At 35.8% G+C, this 22270-nt stretch overlaps 1 long non-coding RNA gene across 1 annotated transcript; it reads left to right on the top strand.

The window, feature by feature from the left end:
* Window positions 1-12572: 12572 nt before the first annotated feature.
* Window positions 12573-14052, top strand: LOC126608704 (uncharacterized). The gene is made up of 2 exons (XR_007617946.1): window positions 12573-12860; window positions 13166-14052. It is a non-coding gene; the product is annotated as an uncharacterized LOC126608704 (long non-coding RNA).
* The last annotated feature ends 8218 nt before the right edge of the window (window positions 14053-22270 follow it).

Genomic DNA, 22270 nt, shown 5'->3' with positions numbered 1-22270 from the left:
GAGAAATAATACTTATGCAACTAAAGAAATGAATTGCAAATTATGACATAATTTATACCTGCTGCATGCAAATCGTGGTATAATGTTTTATACCATCGGTTTTCAATTATCTTTATGACCCACCTTGCACCATGTTTTCTTTCCAATTCATCCTTCACTACACGCATCAACTCATATACTGCCTCCATAGTAGGATACACTTCTGTGTCAACGATCCATAAAACTTTGTAAAAAGGTTCAAACACTTGGCACACATGTTCTGATTGAGTCCAAAAAGCATGATCAAACACTATACTTTCCACCATACGACCTGCATTTGAGTGGCTCAAATTGTGGTTGGCTCAATCGTCACTAGTGAATAGTTGCTTCAACCCTGCTTTCTTCTTAAGTAGGCTGTCTAATGCAATATAGTTGGTGGCAAATCGAGTGGTAGCTGGACGAATAATTTCTCCTTTGCAAAATTCACGCCAACAACCAACCGTGATTGTAAATATAATTTGTGATCGTTCTAGCTCTTTTGACCACAGTAGCAACATTCTCTCTCTTCCCTATTGCCTCAAACATGAGATCAATACAATGTGCTGCACATAATGTCCAAAACACATTATGATGCTTCATTAACTTTTTTCCAGCTTTGACAAATGCAGAACCGTTGTCGGTCACGACTTGGACAACATTATGCTCTCCCACCTTTATGATTACATCCCTCAATAATTTGTAAATATACTTGTAGTTCTTTATATGGTTTGAAGCATCAACAGACTTCAAAAAAATTGTCTTTCCCTTGGAGTATACCATGAAGTTTATGATAGACAATCTAGTCGGGCCGGTCCATCCGTCACACATGATTGTGCAACCATTAGTTTCCCACTTTGACCTTAACTTGTTAACATGCTCGCCAATGTCTTTATACTCCATATCCAAATATTTGTTTCTTATCTCATAGGGAGTGGGAGGTTGTACTCCAACACCGGCCTGTTGACATCCCACTACTATATTTTTGAAATGATGTGATGATGCCTTCGCAGCAGGGACATTTTCATAGATAAAGAACTTACTAATTAGACGCCCCATTCCCTCCTTCACATTACCTCCAGTGAAATAACTCCAAACACTCTTTTGACGTGCTTTGGATGACTTATATAAACTTGGGGCTATTGGTGGTGTTGGTTGTGATTCTCTAAGACTGCCTCCCCGTCTCATTTGTGCACCACCACTTGTCCCGGAACCTTGTGCTCTATTAGGAATTTTAAGAAGGTGTTCTCTTTCCCATGCTGACTGTTTGGAGGCACGTAATGCTTGTTTCAAACTGCGTCGTTCTTCAGGTCCCATGTCATCATCACATTCGTCCTCATCGTCATCATCATCACTGTCAACTGCTTGGCCATAGGCTTCTCCTCGTAGCCCAGCTCGAATATTTTCCATTCTCTGTGTTATCTTTTCCTTCTGCTGTTTTTTATTTTTTAATAATGTGCTGATGAATGCCTTCACTTCTGGGGGGACATTATTGCATCGTTGGACATTTTTTGATGGATCTAATCCACTAAGATGGTACTTAAGTCGTGTCACTCCGCCACTCTTCATTATCCGACCACAATATTTGCAAATTGTGCCATGTTTGTTTCCGTCTATTGGGTTTCCATGTTCCCAAGCTGGATCACGTTTAGTAACTCCACTGGACATCTTAAACGTACCTATATTTATTTTTCATGAAAATTAGACAATTATTTTTTGATAAAATAAGAGAACCTAAATAATAAAGTTATTCTACAGAAGAATTAAATACGAAGTAAAGAAAATGATTGTAAAAATTTAAGTAATTATACAAATAATATGGAATAATAAAACCTAATATTAATGAATAATAATCCAATTTGATAAAAAAATAATCCTAATATAAAACATGGTGATGAATAATAATCCAATTTGATAATAATCCAATTTAATGAATAATCCAATTTGATAATAATCCAATTTAATGAATAATAATCCAATTTGATAATAAAAAAAACCTAATATTAATGAATAATAATCCAATTTGATAATAAAACCTAATATTAATAAAATAATAAATAACATTAAACATATTAAAATTATCCTAGGGAATAATTATACAACATTACTTAATTACTTAAAAAAATTAACATGTAATTGTTAACATTACTTAATTACTTACAAAAATTAACATGCAAGTATTAATTACTTAAAAAAATTAACATACGAGTCCACACAAATTTATTTGTTGTTGTATAAATTACAATAATATAAATTTAAGTTTGTAAACTTACCTTAAATATGGAACCCTTTGTGTTCAAGCTTTGGAATGGATCTGGAATGGCTTTGAAAATGGTAAGGGAAATAAAATAATAAATAACATTAAACATATTAAAATTATCCTAGGGAATAATTATACAACATTACTTAATTACTTAAAAAAATTAACATGTAATTGTTAACATTACTTAATTACTTACAAAAATTAACATGCAAGTATTAATTACTTAAAAAAATTAACATACGAGTCCACACAAATTTATTTGTTGTTGTATAAATTACAATAATATAAATTTAAGTTTGTAAACTTACCTTAAATATGGAACCCTTTGTGTTCAAGCTTTGGAATGGATCTGGAATGGCTTTGAAAATGTTAAGGGAAGAAGAAGAAACGAAAATGCTCTGAATGCCTCTGATACTCCACCTCTGATAAGGTGAAAGAATATAACAGACAATGAACACTGTTTTGCATGTGAAAGAATCTCACGGACTCACAGTGTCACACGGTTTCATTATGAAAGCATTATTATTTGTTGTCCTTGGTCTGAAATTGCAAAAAGTTATTTGGATCATTGGATCAGAGAGCTAGAGACTGGTTTTGAATTATTTGGATCATTGGATGCTTTTTTTTTCTTACACGCCACTACACAAACAGACAGTCAAATAGTGAGTCACACGCACACAGAGACTGAGCTCAGTCTCTCTCTCGATCATTCCTTCTCTCTCTTCTCTCTTCTCAGTCTTCTCTCGATCCTTCATTCTCTCTCTTCTCTCTTCTGAGTCTTCTCCCTTCCTTCTCTCTTCTCAGTCTTCTCCCTTCCCCCTTCTCCAGTTCTTCCACACATACACACATACATCATGTCTCGAATCTCGATCCATCTCTCGATCCTCCTCGTCCGCGTCTCCCTCTGCTCCTCCCATCTCACCCGCCCTAAACCCAGCCGTCGACACCACTCCATATCCGCCCCCTTCTCCAGTTCTTCCACACACACACACAGACATCATCTCTCGAATCTCAATCCATCTCTCGATCTTCCTTGTCCGCGTCTCCCTCTGCTCTTCCCATCTCACCCGCCCTAAACCCAGCCGTCAACACCACTTCATAACCGCCTTGTAAACCACCTTGTTCCATGGAGAAGCCGTGTCGTTAGTCCAGTCGTCGAGTCGTAATTGTCGTGTCATCGCAAATCAATGGTTGTGGAGAAACTGAGTGGAGGCAGCGGACACCGGACGATGGACCGGAACTCATCGTAGTCGTCGGTGAGGAGGACGACGTTGTCCCAGCCGTCTTTGATTCGTGAGGAAGACGACATTCCCAGGCTCTTACTTCTCTTATTCTCGGCATGTAATTTCATTTTTGTACAGAATTCGAATTTTCTGCATGTAATTTCATTTTTGTACTGAATTCGAATTTAGGGATTCAGGAATTAGGGATTTAGTTAATTTGCTTTGAATTCGAATTTGGGGATTTAGGGATTCAGTTAATTTGCTTTGAATTCGAATTTGGGGATTTAGGGATTCGATTAATTTGCTCTGACGGTCTTCTCCGATTAGCATAGTGCCAAAATATCGCGACAGTTTCGAAAATATCGCGATATTTTGACGAAAATAATTTGGATAGTTAAAAAATATCGGACAAAAAAAAAACGATAATATTGGCGAAATATCGCCGATAGTATCGATTTTTTCTTCCTTGCTTCCCCATCAAGTATAAAATAAGATTTTGTGGTATACACTTGTGTAAATATTTTAAATTGAAGATCGAATTTGTTCAATGCATTCTTATAGGGTCGAGGAGTGTAGTTGTAAAAAATCATCAAAATCGGAGCTAAAATAACCGTTAAATTGTGATTTTTCGTTTATAACTGTTGAAAACTTTTGTTTTGTTACCTGATCTCTGAATGTTTGTTTTTTATGATTTTTTACGTATGTGATCTCAGAGTGTGTACAAACAATTTTGACGGTTAGGCCATTGAAAAAAGTTTTGAAAAATGTGTATCGTGTCAAAACGAACACTTAGGAGTTAATGTTATACTTCCATTAAGTATAAAATAAGATTTTGTGATATCCACTAGTGTAAATATTTTAAATTGAAGATCAAATTTATTCATTGCATTCTTATAAGGTCGAGGAGTGTAGTTATAAAAAATCATTAAAATTGGAGCAAAAATAACCGTTAAATTGTGATTTTTCGTTTATAACCGTCGAAAACTTTTGTTCCGTTACCTAATCTCTGAATGTTTGTTTTTTACGATATTTTACTTATGCAATCTCGGAGTGTGTACAAATAAGTTTGACGGTTGGATCGTTGAAAAAAGTTTCGTAGAATGCATATCGTGTCAAAACGGTAGATTAAACAAACACTTAGAGTTAATATTATACTTCCATTAACTATAAAATAAGATATTGTGGTATCCACTAGTGTAAATATTTTAAATTGAAGATTGAATTCGTTCATTGCATTCTTATAGGGTCGAAAACTTTTGTTCTGTTACCTAATCTCTGAATTTATTTTTTTTTGCAATTTTTTACGTATGCGATCCTGTAGTATCTACAAACAAGTTTGATGGTTAGATCATTGAAACTAGTTTTGTGGAATGCATATCTCCGTTAAATTTGCCTAAATTTTGAAGTGGGAAAAGTAATTTGTGCTACTTTTTTATTTATGTTTTTCAAGTATTGATTAGACAATATTTAGTTTGTGTTATGACATTTTCATTCTACAATTATCTTTCTGTTTCTTTATTGCATATTTTACATGGGTTATTATCTATTAAACCAAACAATTATTTATTTAATTTTTAAAAACGCATTCTATTTAAATACATATTATTTATTTATTTATTTATTAAACCAAACAGTAATTATTTTATTTTTTTAAATCGTAACAAAATTTTGAGGGGAAATTTAAAATTTTGGGGGGAATTTTTATGCTATTTTTTTCTCTATCGGTTATAACCGACAGTAATGAAAATTTTCTGCCGGTTTATATTTTAAAAAATGTTTCTGTCGGTTTTAACCTACAATAATGAAAATTTTCCAACATAAAACCCCTCCATCTCTTCCTTGCACCGGTGCCTATCCCTTCCTCCTTTTCTCCTCCCTGTATTTCCTTCTCTTCTTTTGTGAGAACCCGTTTTTGGTTAGGTTTCTGTGAAGTTTTAAGATCAGAAAATGGGATCCTTCCTCACTTCCATCAGCGGGGCTTAGGGGTGGGTTCAAAAAACCGAAAACCGAACTGAACCTAAACCAAAAAAACCAAACCGAACGAAAAAACCGAACCGAATTGAAAAAACCGAACCGAACCGAATTCTTTTGGTTTGGTTCGGTTTAAGTGATCTAGAAACCGAACCAAACCGAACCGAATCGAATTAATTAAATTAATTTTTTTATTTAATTATTTGTTTTGGGTATTATTTTCTAAACCCAATTTGTAAGTTAAAATGTGCTAAACCCAATGTGTTGCCAAACTTTAAGCTCAAAATATTAAAAAAGACCTATAAAAACTCTAAACCCTAACCTACTATTTCTCCCCCATATAATATTCCGGAACCAAACCTCATCTTGAAGTACCTACATCCATCTCCATAGCACTGTCTACTTTTGCCCCAGCTTTCTTTTCCAAATCTACTCTCATATAACATGTAACAGAATACATAAACATTTATTTCGAGTAGATTACTTGGGTAATTTGTGATGGAAAAGAATCCAACACACACTAAATAAATCCACCCATGCATTACTTTTACTAATCAAGTTGTCAACATGCAGTTACAAGCAAACAACCCTAATCTTTGAACAACATCATACAATTTAACTTTTCTAAGTCAATTGTACGATTTTTGTGTTGTGAGGTTGTTAGTTTGGACTTTGGAAGACTTGATTGATGATTTTAGTTCAACTTTAAATGTTTATTGTCATTGTCTATGATTCTAGTTAGAATGCTTATGTTATGAATGTGTTGGATATGTTAAAATTTAAAATTACAATGTTTTTCATTTTTTGAAAAAAATAAAAATAAAAAACCGAAACTGAACTGGAAAAAACCAAACAAAAAAAAATGAAAAAAAATGAACCGAACCGAACCGAACCAAAATTTCAGTTTGGTTTCGATTTTGGCAAAAAACCGAACCGATTTGAACAGAACCCACCCCTAGCTAGCCTTCTTTTTCTACAAACATCATCATGACCTTTTTATCTTTTCAACAACACCATCATTACTTTTTATTAAATCTCTCTCACTTCTTCTCTCATGTCCCATCCTTCTATTTTATTTCTTCTCCCTATATCAATCGGTTCTCTTCCCTCACATCTTTCTCTCTCTTTCTGACACACACCCCACTTTCCCGTGCACTCTCCCTTCCCTCACGTCACTCTTTCTCAACCACTCAATCTCTCTCTCTCTATTTTATCTCTCTTTCCCTCAAACTCTTTCATTTCATCTACACGCGCAGAGAGTAGTGTTGCAGAGAGCAACGTAGAGAAGTAGGGAGAGAGGCCGAGAGCATGAATAAGAACAAAGGCTCTCATTTGTTATCATGCAAAGAAGTTAGTCAGTATGCATGTAAGCTTAAGTTCTGGAGATTTTTAGATAGGTTGTCTTGTCAAAACTCGAATTATCAAGGTGAGTGGGATCGTTCATCTCTTCTCTTCTCTTATTCTCTCTCCTCATTTCCTTTTCCCTTTCTTCCCCCTTTTCTCCCCTCCCTTCCTTTTGTCGGGTTCAACACTTACAACTGAGAGCATTTGGGAAGGGACAAGGTGAAATAATTCATTCTCTTACATATATGAGTGTGCTAGACATGAGTTCAAGCATAGTTGTCACACTGCCAGATTCAATTGGGAGGCTGAAGCTCTTGTGCTACCTCGATTTATCCTTTTTTTGTCTGATTTTATTTTCTCGGCAACCAAACAGGCATCAACTTTTGATTTCTCGGAAACCTTAATTATCTATTTCTTCGATTAAAGTGATGTAGCTACGACGAGAAACGGTAGAATTTGATTCGGAGAATCGATTTCGCTTGGGTTGTGGAGAAATAAGAGAACAAGAAGCAGAAAAAAGCTCAAAAGAGAGCGCGGCGATGCAGTGGCAATGGCAGAGCATGGTGGAGAACTTGTAGTTGGCGCACCAGGAGCTCTTCGTTATCATAGATCTCATTAAGACTATAAGTATTTCAATTTTCATTTGATTTCGGGGAAAGATTCATTTGAATGAGCAATGCTTGCTGTGATTGAGTGATTCTAATGAAATGTGAATGTGTGCAGGTAGAAACAAACGATGCTGTAATAGTGGCTAGCATGACGCGTGCTAAGCCGCTTCCTAATGAAGTTATGTCTGATCTTGCTGTGAATATGGAAAATGCAATGAATGTAGGGATATGGAAAATGCAGAAAGTGGTTGTTTATATATTTTTTATTATTAATATATTTTCTGTCGGTTTTATCTGACAATAATACTTTTATTTATTCTTATTAGTAAATTCTCTGTTGGTTATATCCGACAGAAGTTTTGTCGGTTTTAGTATTTTCTGTCGGTTTTAGCCGACATAAATGCTCTTATTTATTCATTATTAATAGATTCTCTATCAGTTATATCCGACACAATTTCTATCGGTTTTAGATTATTTTCTGTCGGAAAATTCATTTCCTGACGCAGACAATTCTGTCACTTATTATATTCATCATTGCAGTTATTTTCTGTTGGATTTTGCTTAAAATCCGACAGTAATATACATTTTTGGACCGCCAGTTATAGATAATTTTGTAGTAATGAGGCGGATCAAGATTTGTGACCAGGTTGTAAGGAATTTAAAAAATTGGAGGCGGTTGTAAGATTGTATTAGATCAAGTGTTTAGCAAGAATGCCGGAAGGGATCTTCACCACGTTACTTGAGTTAATTAAAAAAATGTTGTCTGATGGAGATTGTTTGCCTGAATCTTGTTATAAGGCAAAAATTCTTAGAAATGACTTGGGTTTGACGTATATGAAGATTGATGTGTGTCCCAATAATTGCATGATCTATTGGAAAGACATTGCAGAGTTGACCGCATGCTCAGTTTGTGGTGAATCAAGATATAAAAATGTTAATGAAGAGGATGACTCTAGAAAAAAAATCGTAGCTAAGGTTATGTGGTATTTTTCTTTAAAACCACGATTGTAGCGGTTGTATACGTCGAAGCATACGGCTAAACATATGAGGTGGCATGCAACTGAATGTCCTAAGGATGGGTTTATGAGACATCTTTCAGATTCTCCAGCATGGAAGCATTTAGATAATTTATATCTGGAGTTTGGATCAGAATTCGAAATGTCCGATTAAGGTTAGCCAGTGATAGATTTAACCCTTTTGGAAAAATGAGGCAAGACCATAGCACATGGCCTATGGTGCTTTCAGTTTACAATTTACCACCCTGGATGTGTATAAAGCAACTGAATTTGTTGTTGTCTCTGTTAATGGCAGGACCGCGCAATCCCAGTAAAGAGATTGATGTGTCCATACGTCCATTGATTGATGAGTTGTGGGAGGGGGACACTTCTACTTATGATGCGTATTCCAACCAAAATTTTACAATGAAGGCTTCCGTCTTATGGACTGTAAGTGATTTTCTGGCTTATGGAATGTTATCAGGATGGAGTACACATGGATAAAAAGCATGTCCACATTGCATGCATGATAAACAATCTATTTACTTGTCGGCGAGTCGTAAGATTTGTTATTTTGGGCCATCGACACTTTCTTCTTGTTAATTATAGGTTTCAAAGGCAAACCACATCTTTTAATGGTCGGCCAGAGCATCGTAGTGCACCAAGGCAGTGTACTGGTTTGCAACGTCTTCAAGAACTTTGTACTTTGAGATTTACTTTTGGAAAACCAAAGAAAGATGCTTTGGTTGGGCAACGCAGAAAATGAACTGAGAGCAGTACAAGTAGTAAGAGTCAGTGGAAGAAAAAATCTATTTTTATGAACTACCTTATTGGAGGCATCTGTTGATCAGACACAATATTGATGTTATGCATATTGAAAAAGTATATGTGACAATATAGTGGGAACATTGTTAGATATAGATAAAAAGTCTAAGGATGGATTGGTTGCATGTGCATATCTTGAAATCTTGAACATAAGACATGGACAACATCCACGTAGGGAAGGAAATAGAACATTTCAACCTCCAACATTGTTCACGTTGAAAAGAGAAGAAAAAACTGCATTTTGTGAAGTGTTGCCTACTATTCGGGTTCCCAATGGATATTCATCAAATTTGTTGCGATGTGTGCATGTGAATGAATGAAAAATACATGGATTGAAAAACCATGATTGCCATGTTTTAATGCAGCGTTACTCCTGCTTGCAATACATGCGGTTTTGCCTAAATCTGTTACTATGATGTTATTAGAGTTGAATGCAATTTTCAGATAATTGTGTAGCAAGAAGGAGTCCGAGGAAGGTTTTAAACAATTGAATTAAAGAATTGCCTTGACATTATGTCAATTGGAGAAGATATTCTCACCTGCATTTTTTGATGTAATGGTGCACCTCCCAGTTCACTTGGCAGATGAAGCAGTTATTGCTGGGCCTGTTTAATATAGATAGATGTATCCAATTGAACTGTAATTAACAAATCTTTATAAAATTTGTTAATTTAGAATGATAATTTTTATTAGTAATTATAATAATTTGTGTTTTGTATTATAATTATAGGTATATGTAAACATTGAAGCACTATGTTCGTAATAAGGGTCATCCTGAAGGTTCTATTGCTGAAGCATATTTGGTGGATGAGTGCCTGTCCTTTTGTTCCATGTATCTTAGAGATGTCGAGTCTCGTCGCACTCGTAAAGGTCGAAATGAAAATGGTATTGGACGTGGAGTATCTGGTGGGTTATCAATTTTTTACTCTAAAGGATGTTATATGGGTTCAGGAGAAAATGTGGAGCTCGAGTTAAATGTTATTGATCAGTGCCACATATACATTCTAAATAATTGTGATGAGGTCAACCCATTTAGAAGGTAAGAACATCTAGTCATAACGTTTTAATGTTTTATCAATTTTCTTGACTTTGAAAAATTAGTTAAGCATATTTGGACCTGATTGGCTAGGCAACATGAGGAATTCTTGAAAAATCAACATTGTCGAGCAAGGCTGACTGTGCGACAAATCAAGAAGGAATTTCTAGAATGGTTCAAGCAACATGTGAGTAAATATAACAGTCACATTATTACTTTTTTTTTTTTTTACATTTTAATTATGACGTGTTTATATTTGTCGTGTCAAATTTTATCCTTTTACTTATTGCAGATTAATTCAAGATGTCATGCTAATGACATCTTGATATCTGAAGACTTGTGTTGGCTAGCCAATTATCCTAGTAGGGGTGTGACAAAATATAAAAGTCACATTATTCATGGGTTTAGATTTCGTTCAAAATCTGTGGACGATAAGCATAAGAATCAAAATTGTGGTGTCTTTGTACCTGCAAATGTCCCTGGTGCAATTGGGCAAGTGAATTATTATGGCAGAGTCATAGACATGTTTGAGGTTAGATATTGTGGCTCTACCAAAGCAAGAGACAGGGGTCGAGCTGTGATGTTGTTTAAGTGCGAATGGGTTAATAGTGAAAGTCCAAGAGGTATGAAGACCGATCAATATGGATTTACTTTAGTAAATTCAATCGATTGGGATTTAAAAAGGATCCCTTCATATTAGCTTCACAAGCATTACAAGAATTTTACGTGGAGGACACAATTGAAAAAGATTGGCATGTTGTTGTTCGAACGTAGCCGAGAGATTTGTTTGACGTATTGGAGGATAATTATGCACTTGATGATTATGCCATACCTGATTTGGATGATTGTGTACTTGAAAATGAAAATTTGCATACAAGGGTTGGCGTGGAAGAGACTCATTTTCACGAAGTATTACCGTTGCTTACCTAGTTCCCTGATTTTGTCAATGCCAACGATGACCTAACAGAAGAAGAAATGGAATAGTTTTATTATTTACTTTATGCTTTTTAAGTATTAATTAGACTAGATTTCAATTTATGCGGTGACTTTTATTTAAAATATTTTAGTTTGTGTGGTAAAATTTAAAATGTTATTTAAAAACACATGGTTTAATATATTTTTTTTCACTCACTACCCTGTCGGATATAACCGACACGAACAGAACAAAATTTTGGGCGGGATATTTCCCGCGACTTTGATTAAAAAAAAAAAAATTAAAGGCACATAAAAACCGACGGAGGAAAATTTTGTGGCAGTTTTTGGATATTTTTGTCGGTTATAACCGACACAAACCTGACATGCATATTAAATAGGCGGGTGCTTTTTAGTCAGGTTGTCGAATATAACCGACACCATTTACTTTATTGTCGGTAATAATCGACACTATTCTGACATTTATAAATGTACCGTTCTGACATATATAAATGCACTGTATTGACAGAAACATAAAAGCTTTGTCAGATTTTAATTTTTTGGCGGATATAACCGACAACATTTATTACCCTCAACTACTTCCCCTTTTTACTTCAGCCGTTCCTCTTTTCTTTCCCATTTTCACTTCAGACGTTCTCGTCCTTCCCATTTTCACTCCTTCCCATTCTCACTTCTAGCCATTTTTACTCCTACCCATTTTCACTTCTACCCATTTTTACTCCTCTTCCCTTTACTATGGAGAAACAAAACAAAATGAATGTAGGACCCGCGGAGCTTCTATTCCGAAGTGGAAAGAGAGACAACTTTATCTATTTGATTAGACAGGGAAATGTGTTAGTGAAAATGCTGCTGAATTTTCAAAATTGATAGCCTCAGAGGTTAAGGATCCCAGACATATTCCATTGAAGAGGGATTAGCACTTGGTTCCTAAAAATGATTAGGAAGTTTTGTGGGAAAGAATTAAAGTATATATTTTCGTTTTGTACTTCTATATTCAAGACTATATTTCAGATCTATACTAACATGTTTGTTTTTATGAATATAGGGGAATATCATTTTTCTTGATGAAGATTGTGACAGAATGCCATTGATTCGTAACATGACTCTCCATGTTGTGGATCATGCATACAAGGAATACCGTAATTGTTTAAAAGCGGAGTATTACACCGAAAGACAAGAGCATGAGCGCTTAGAACCTCCCCCTGGTGTGGATGGTGGTGAGTGAGTCGAGATGTTAGCATATTGGGATAATCCTAAAATGAAGGTAAAAAATTAATGATTTGATATTTGGTATTGAAATATGTTTGTCTTATAAGGTTTTTTTTTTTTTTTTTTTTTTTAAACTTTTCAGGAGGTGGCAGAGAAAAACAAGTATAATCGGGAGTTAAAAACGATGAACCATACAACTGGTTCAAAAACGTTTGCTCGGGTTCGCGAGGAACTTGTATGTGTTGCTAATTTGTAATATATGTAGTGTTTTTTATTTTTGTATTATTAATCTAGGGTTAATATGTATTTTTTGTTTTCTTTTAACATATTTAAAGAAGATTAAGCATGGGAAGGAGCCGGATCCCATCTCTTTTTTTTCGAGCTACCCATACCCAGAAATATGACTTTTGGATTGATGAATCGTCACAATAGAGATGGGTAAATGATTTATAACTCTATTCAGATTATGACTATTTCTATTTAATTCTTATTTGGACAATTTCTATTTGGATTATGACTCTATTCAGATTATGACTATTTCTGTTTGGATTGATGAATCTGCGTTCTAACACATTATTTAAACAATAATATTGCATTTGTTTAAACACATAATCTATGTTTTTATGACCCTTGTTTATCTTTCTGTTTGGATTGATGAATATGTTTTTATGAATCTTATTTATTTTTCTATATTTCAACTCTTAATAATCTTTTATTATTTTGTTTAAATATTATATTGCAAGACATCTATGGAGAGTCAAATTCAGTCAATTGTAGGGTCTGGAGAAGAGGGCACCTCTGAGGTTAAAACACAGATTTATGTATAGCAGATGGGTTCTGAGACTAGAAATAGGGTTCGAGGTTACGATCATGGGGTGATACCAGAGATGGTGTCATATACAAGCTCTTCAAGTGCTAGGTCTTCCAGGAAATCATCTAGGGATGCATTGGCCATGGTGGTAGCTAAGAATAACGAATTAAGGAGGAGGGAGGAAAAAGCCTCTAGAAAGTTGGTAGCAGTAACGGTTGAGCTTGAGAAATCAAAAACCTCGTAGCAGCAGGTTAACCAGCAACAGCAGGCGATGAACCAGTAGATGATGATGCAGTAACATCAAATATTGATGTTGTTTCTTCCACAACATCTGCAATGGCCACCACTCAGCCCTCAGCCATCACAACATTCGACCCCCTGTTAGCCACATGTGCTTGCATATCCCATGCAGTATATGCCTTTTCAGCCGCAATATCCAATGCCAGTATATCGACCTCAGATGGCTTCTCCCGATGACTAACATATTTCTGTAGGTGTTTTCAATGGTGGATTATCCCCGAGTTTGTTTTCCGAATTGTTGTCGGGTAGTTTTGATAGGGATGTGATGAGGAATTTGGGAGCACATGGAGGATTGGCAGAAGGCTTTGGATCACATGGAGGATAGGCAGAAGGCTCTAGAGCACATGGAGGTTTGGTAGAAGGCTCGGGTTCTATTGAATAGTTTGTTGGTTTTCCTTACGGCTATGTCTAACACTTTATCTACTTCGGCCAAATGTTTTTTGTCTAGTTATGTATTATGGTGGATTCAGAGGACCGCGTTGTAGGTTAATTTATATTTAATGTCTACTTTATGTGTTATGGCAGATTCAAAAGACATTATTGTAGATTAATTTATGTTTGAATGCATATTATGTTTGATGCGAGCTTTGTTTATTTTATTCACTCATTAATTTTTTTTATTCATTATGTAAAATTAAAAAAAAAAATGTTTTCTTTTTTTTTTTAATTATTAATATTTTTCTGTCGGTTGTGACCGACAGACAATAGTAGATTTTATTTTATTTTTAAATTTTTCTGTCGGTTAGGACCGACAGGAAGTTGCTGTGAACCCAACAATATTTTTAATTTCTTGGCGGTCAGGAACAACATTAATTGATAATATCCGACGATAGTTTAGTATTTCTTGTCGCATATATCCGACACAAGTTCTGATTTCCGACAGTAATATATGTTTTTTGTCGGTTATCATAGCGACACTAATAAATGATTTTGTAGTAGTGTGAGATGTACATCTGTTGGAGCAGTTACAAATTGACACACTGAATTCACAGCATAAGCTATATTCGAGCGTGTAAAGGTGAGGTATTGCAGTGAACCAACCAAACTTCTGTACAATGACGAATCCTGCAATGGTTTTCCCTCATTCAATAGCATTTGATTGTGTGGCTTGCATGGAGTATTTGCAGGTTTGCAAGACTCCATTCCAAGTTTATGAATAAGATTTTTAACATACTTTGATTGATTCACAAATATGTCTCCATTCTCCTTGTAATGAATCTGGAGTCCCAAGAAATAGGTAAGTCTTCCCATATCTTTCAAGTAAAAAACACCTGCCAAATCTTCAATGACTTGTTAAACTTTATTAGCATCTGATCCTGTCAAAATGATGTCATCCACATATAGTAAAAGAACCACCACATCCTTGTCATCACTTTTCACAAATAGACTTGTGTCAGATGAAGATGCAACAAATCCCAAAGCTGGTAAATAGCTTGTGAACTTTGAATTCCATGCTCGAGGTGCATGTTTCAACCTATACAACGATTTAACTAACTTGCAGACATAATTGGGTTTAGTTTGATCAACAAACCCTTAAGACTATTGTATAAACACCTCTTCTTATAAGTCACCATGCAGAAATGCATTTTTGATATCTAACTACAGTCTCACAGTAATATGTCGTACCACTGGACTAAAGGTTTTGAAGTAGTTAATGCCTTGCTCTTGGGAAAAACCTTGAGCCACAAGTCTGGCCTTATACCTGGATACACTTCCATCAAGATTTTTCTAAACTTTATAGACCCACTTACTTCCAATAATTGTTCTGTTATGTGGAGAAAGAACCAACTGCCATGTTCCTTGAGCTTTGAGTGCATTAAACTCTTCTTGCATTGCATTTTGCCACTGTGGGATTGTAGAAGCTTTTCTGAATGTTGATGGTTCATCCAAATCTTTTATTGCAGCAATTAAAGAAAAACCCCAGTAAATTCACACTTATCATCTATCTGTAGTGTTTGTAATTTTGGAAATGAACCAATGTACCCTGTGTAAGACCTTCTTGGAATTGCACCTAACTTCAACCTTGTGACCATATTGTGAACTGATTCTTCATTAGTTTCAACCAAAGGAGAAGAGATTGGTAGTATTACCATATTGTGAACTGATGTATTGTGGTTCACCCCAAGGTTTAGGCTAGGTCCACACTGATTGTATTATATTTCTCTGAGAAGTGAGGGAGAGAGAAAGCTCTGCTCTAGATAGGAGAGACCTAGGGTTTGTGAGGGTGAGGAGGCCCTTTTATAGAATAAAGGCTCATCCCCTAATTACATATTTGCCCCTTCTTTTATTACATAATTACATTTAAGTCCCCCAAGTATTTATACGAGGTCTAAATACGAGGCCTTAAATATGGTATAAACAGTAGTCCCCTAAGTCTTCAGTCAAGAGAGTCTTTTGGCTGGAGACTTGAAATTCAGTCCATGTGTGGGCCGAAGTAACTAGATGTTTGTCTATAACTGATACTCGATATGAGGTGGTGCCCAATCCGAAATGATGCTTAACCAGAAGTAGCACATGTTGCGAGGCTGCTCTGCTTGTGGCTTATGTTGCCTTGGTTGGCTCAGCTTGTGGCGTTGGAATCGAGGAAGTCCCTTTTATATAATAAGGGCTCGTTTCTCAATACATGAATGATGGGCTAGAGTCGATGCTCGTAGCGGGGCGGTTGCTCGGCGACGCTCTCTAATGATGGTGAGAGAGTCCATTTTATAGAATAAGAGCTCGCTCTTCACTACATGAATGATGGGATAGGAGTGATGCTCGCGGTGAGGCGGTTGCTCAGCTGGCGGCGTTGCTCTCTAATGAAGGTGAGGGAGTCACTTTTATAGAATAAGGGCTCGCTCTTCAATACATAAGTGATGGACTAGGAGTTATGCTCTTGGCGAGGTGATTGCTCAGCTGGCGGCGTTACTATCTAATGAAGGTGAGGGAGTCCTTTTTATAGAATAATGGCTCGCTCCTCAATACATAAGTGATGGTTTAGGAGTGATGCTCACGGTGAGGCGGTTGCTCAGCTGGCGGCGTTGCTCTCTAATGAAGGTGAGGGAGTCCCTTTTATAGAATAAGGGCTCGCTCCTCAGTACATGAATAATGGGTGCTCTCTAATGAAAGTGAGGGAGTTCCTTTTATAGAATAAGGGTTTGCTCCTTAATACATGAATAATGGGCTAAGTCCCCCAAGTATTTTTCGTGAGGCCCAGTTGAGGCCCAATATATGGTACATAATGTAGTCCCCTAAGTCTTCGGTCAATAGAGTCTGTTGGCTGGAAACTTCAAATTAAATCCATGTATGGGCCGAAGTGGCGGTTGTTCGGAGGCTGTATTTGTATACCCTGCACTGAAGCTTTGTAGGCGAAGCTTTGCAAGTGAAGCTTTGAACGCTCTCACTCTCAGAGCTATCTCTCAACGCTCTCACTCTCAGAGCTCTCTCTCTCCCTCACTTCTCAGAGAAATATAATACAATCAGTGTGGACGTAGCCCAAACCTTAGGGTGAACCACGATACATCTTGTGTTATTTACATTTCATGCAGATTCACGGTCGAATTTACGTTGTACCAAGACCTCCGGTTTTGTGCATCAACAACATGCAACAATGATATTGTACTTTGAGTTGATGTTAAGAGAGTAGGAGAGCTATGGGTATGGGCATTGAGATCCTGTGAATCTTGACTGGATGAACTTAGAACCTGCAAGCTATCTCTTCATCGTTCTTCAACAATTTCTGGATTTGCATATGGCTTTCCATGTGTTAGAGATGTTGTTGTAGTTGTATCAAAGGCAAAACATGGCAATTAAACAATGATTGGAGGCATTTTTGTACTCTATACCTTGTTTGACTTCCCAGAAGATAACTGTAGTTTCTTTTTGAATGGAAATGTAGTCTCATCATGAATTACATGTCTTGACAGTACTAGTTTATAGCTACTTAAATCATAGCATACTATCCATTTATATCCAGCCGCAAAACCAAGAAAAACACATTGCTTGGATCTAGGTTGCAATTTATTTTGAGTATATGGCCTTAAGAATGGATAAACTGCAGATCCAAATATCTTCAATGTATGCAACACAGGTTCTTGTTTAAACAATAGCTGATATGGAGACTTCATCCCTAAAACCTTACATGGCATTCTATTAATCAGAAATGCAGCATGCTTGCAAGCATAATTCCAAAATTGTAATGGGACCTCAGCCTCAGTTAAAAGTGTAATTATAGTATCTACTAAATGCCTATGTTTCCTCTCAGCAAGACCATTTTGCTGAGTATAAGGACATGATATAGAATGTGTAGTTCTTTTAGTTGCCAAGAAAGACTGAAACTAGTTACTCATATATTCAGAACCACCATCTGTTTGTAAGCACTTAATTACAGAATTGAACTGAGTTGTAACAAATGCAGGAAACTTGACAAATACTTGGAAAATATCTTATTTATTGATAATAGGGATGATCGATACAAATCTTGAGAACTCATCTACAAAACTTACATAGTACCTAAACCCTTCTAGAGACTTAATTGGAGCAGGCCCCCAAATATTATAATGTACTTTTTCAAATATAAAGCTAGCCCTAGTTTCCTTTACAGGAAAGGGTTGTCTACACATTTTCCCAGAAAGACATGAAGAACAAATAGAAGATGAGGAATCCTCACTAATAGACTGTCTAACATTTATGAGCATAACAACAAGTACTTCTTCAGATGGGTACCCGAGCCTTTTATGCCAAACTGAAGCCTTTACAGCTTTCCCAAGTAGTGCAACTGCTTTATTTGAACTAACAACCAATCTTCTTGAAAACACATTCACAGGGATCTCATATAGCTCTCCTCTACTTTTGACTTGGTACAATATCATTCATGTTGCCTTGTCCTGTATAAAAAATACAATCTCATCATATATGAACCAACAATCATTATCTTCACACAATTTCTTAACAAATAAGAGATTAACAGTAATTGTTGGAACATGTAAGATATTCTTGAGAAATAATAAATGTTGTGGAGTTGAAAGTGTTGCAGAACCAATATGATTAACAGTCAAACCTTCACCATTACCAATATTGATTTAATAGTGATTTTCTCATCACCATTGTACTGCACATGTTGATTTAGATTCCCAAGATTAGGTATCATATGGTGTGATGCACCAGTGTCTAGCACCCATGTATCAGCAGCAAAGAAATGTTGAGCATTCTAACCAAATTCTACTGCAATCATGTGAGATGGAGCTTGAGCAGAAAATGAAATGAGAGAAGGAAGTAGAGGTGCACCTTGATAGGAATAATTGTTTCTATGCCTACACTCTAAAGCATTATGCCCCTTTTTCCCACAAATTTGGCATATAGTAACTTGGTATCCATTTGAACCATTATCACTCATGTTTAAGCAATTTAGAGTAGTATGCCCCATTCGAGAACATATTTAACACTCAATTGCTACACTAGATTTGAAATTAGTATTTCCATTCCAAGAATTTCCATTCCTAGAGTTCCTAGATCCATGATAGTTGTGTCCTCCTCTTTGTCGATTACCCTGATAAGGCCTTGAGTTATTGAATGAACCATATCCCCCCATAACTATTCATGTTATAATTCTGTGAAGAACTATAACCATTTATGTTTTTATAGGACCTGTTGTTTCTTTGATACCTTTGACCATCAACAACCCTGGAAATAGTACTTGAACTCTCTCCTTGTGAGTAACCATCAGTTTGATTCCTACTTTTAGACTGACTCCCTTGAACATACATCGTAGCCATTCCACTTGTCAATGTGTTGATTCTTGCTTCTATAGTTAGTTCAGCACCAATCAATTGTGCCCTGAAATCTTTCAATGGAATCGAAGTTTCCCTTGCTAGAATCATTGTTTTAACTACATCAAACTTAGGCAGCAAACCAGACAATGCAGTAATCACTAAATCATTATCTGTCACTCTTTCCCCTGCATCAATAAGCTGATCTCGAATTGCCTTCAATTTGAGCATATATTTGTTTATAGAATCACCACCCTTTTGAATTGTATGAAATTTAGTCTTAAGTTGATTTATTCTAGCCTGGGATACAGAAGCATATCTTTGTTGTAAGTTTATCCAGGCTTCATGAGAAGTTTTGCAACCAATCACATACTCCATTGCATCATCGGAAAGAGTGGCAATTAGCAAACTCAACAGTGCCATATCTTTTTGAACCCAAGATTTATACGCCTCGGTAATTTCTTTAGTTACTCCAGTTTCAGTATCAATCACAAATTTGGCATATAGTAACTTGGTATCCATTTGAACCATTATCACTCCTGTTTAAGCAATTTGGAGCAGTATGCCCCATTCGAGAACATATTTGACACTCAACTGCTACACCAGATTTGAAATTAGTATTTCCATTCCAAGAGTTCCTGGATCCATGATAATTGTTTCCTCCTTTCTGTCGATTACCTTGATAAGGCCTTGATCATATACAGAAAAGAACCCAGATACAAGCAACTAAACAAACACCCAAAATTGCCATAATTCTTCACTGATGCAAAAACACAAACACTTGGTTTTTGAAACTAAAGGAGGAAAGTAATCAACCTGATACTTTGTTCAGCAACCCAAGAATTGAAGAAAACCAATCAGCAAGTCTGCAAGAATTGCAATGAACCTCCAAGAACTTCAACGAACTCGTCAGCGGAAGAGATAACATCAAGGATCGTCCAGGCGATTGATACCATCTTAACATAGGTAACCAGAGTTGCAGAAAGAAGAAGAAGAAGGAAGCAGTACAGAGAATATTGAAAGATTAGAGAGAAAATTAGAGAGAAGATGAGAGATATTGTATTGATAGAATGATGACTTAGTACAAACATTAAGCCGCAATCAGCATTTTATATCTCTCTAGTAGCCTAACCACCTTTCTTACTGTGTAAGCTACTAATAACCATCCTAATTAACTTTCAACAATAATATTGATGACATGGCAGATTATGTGGCATTTCCTTGAGTCAATATCATTCAACATGCATCCATGAAACATTAATTTTAGGACTAACTTTATTTCACTCTTTAAATTTGTCATGATTTTTAAAATGTTTAATTTTCTCATTTTGCACTCTAAGGTATTGAAATTGTATCCCTTTATGCCCTCACTCAGAGTTATTGTCTTTCATTAAATTGATGACAATATGAGCATAAAACTCTTATATGATCTAATGTATAAGCCACGTTTCACCATATTAACAAAAAAATTTGATCAATTTAATAAAAGATTACCTGTGTAAAGAGACAAATGAATAAATTGATACCATTTTTAGCATCAGGATGCAACGTAAAAAATTTAGAACTTCATGACTCATATTAAAAATTGTCTCGAACCTGGAGAACGTAAGTTGCATTAGCCCTCCCATTTTAATGTCATTCAGCACGTTACCATGCATGTGATCAAGAGTCAGACAGTTGTCTCCATTCTCAATATATCCAATTCAAAAGGCACGTCAATAAATTTTTGTCATGAATCGACACTGGCCACCTTGCATGTAAATTTTCATAGCCAAATGTGTAAATGTTCAAGCTATATAAATGTTCATGTATTGACACTGGTCTCTAACGTACTATATGACTCAACCCATGTAAATGTTTATGTTTTGACATTGGTCTCCAACTATTATGATTCAAGGGTCAAATCTCGTTCTTTTAAAGTGAGGGTTGGATACTGAAAAAAAGAGGCTCCTATATGTTGCAAAGTCATAAGTGAGGGCACACTCGGTGCAAAGTGGGACGGGCCATGCAAGATCATTGGCATCAGTCGTCCTGACACCTACAAGCTCCGAGACTCCAATGGCACAACCCTCGTCCATCCATAGAATGTTGATCACTTGAAGTACAATTACAAGTGAACATACATTTCACAAATGTTCTGCCCTTCAGCCATGGTCACCTTCTTAATGAAGAGGCAGTAATTTAGAAAAACTTTGTCTAACTCTTTTACTTTCACTATGGAACAGTCGGTCTATTTCTAATCTAACTACATGCTCTAACTCAAGGCTTCAACGTTCGTACTTCGCTACACACTCTAACTTAGAGCTTCCGCATGCACACTTTTGTTCTTCTTTTGTACACTTCTATTTATTCTTGTCCATTAATTTATTTAATTAAAAAAAAAAAGAATATCAGTTGTGAAAGATAGTACTTGCATCCCTCCATGGGGAAATCCTCATACAACATCTCTTGCGAATAACGTATCTTTGCCATATATATTTCATAATTGGAATCGTTTAATTTCTTAATTTTCATTTAAGATCATCCTTAAAGAAAAATCATTCGAATTGGAGATCGTTTAATTATCCAAATGTGAGGAACAAATCAACGGTATAAGTACTATGTAACATATTACCGTCCATTTATTTGAACATTTGAATGACTACAATCTCCAATTCTAATGTAGGGATGATTTTTAAATAAAGATTAAGAAATTGAGTGATTTCGATTATAAAATTTATATCGTAAGATACGTTATTGGCAAAAGATAAGATATGGACATTCCCATGAAAAATGAGAATTATTATCCGTGAGGAAATCACAATTCCCTTCAAATTAACCTCTGCAAACAATTTTCGTCCATATTCTCCGGATTCCACCACGTACGTAATGACCTTCTTAAATATGTTTACAAGACACGTCCATTTTGTCACCTTTAACACCAGTCACCTTTCATGTAATGTGCACAGCCAAGTATACGCAGGCATGCTTTGCCCTAACTTCTATAAATA

Source organism: Malus sylvestris, chromosome 16 (genome assembly GCF_916048215.2).
Source record: "Malus sylvestris chromosome 16, drMalSylv7.2, whole genome shotgun sequence".
In the NCBI taxonomy this organism is placed as follows: Eukaryota; Viridiplantae; Streptophyta; class Magnoliopsida; order Rosales; family Rosaceae; genus Malus; species Malus sylvestris.
The sequence above is the reverse complement of the archived record's forward strand: the minus strand, read 5'-3'. Positions and strand labels throughout refer to the sequence as shown.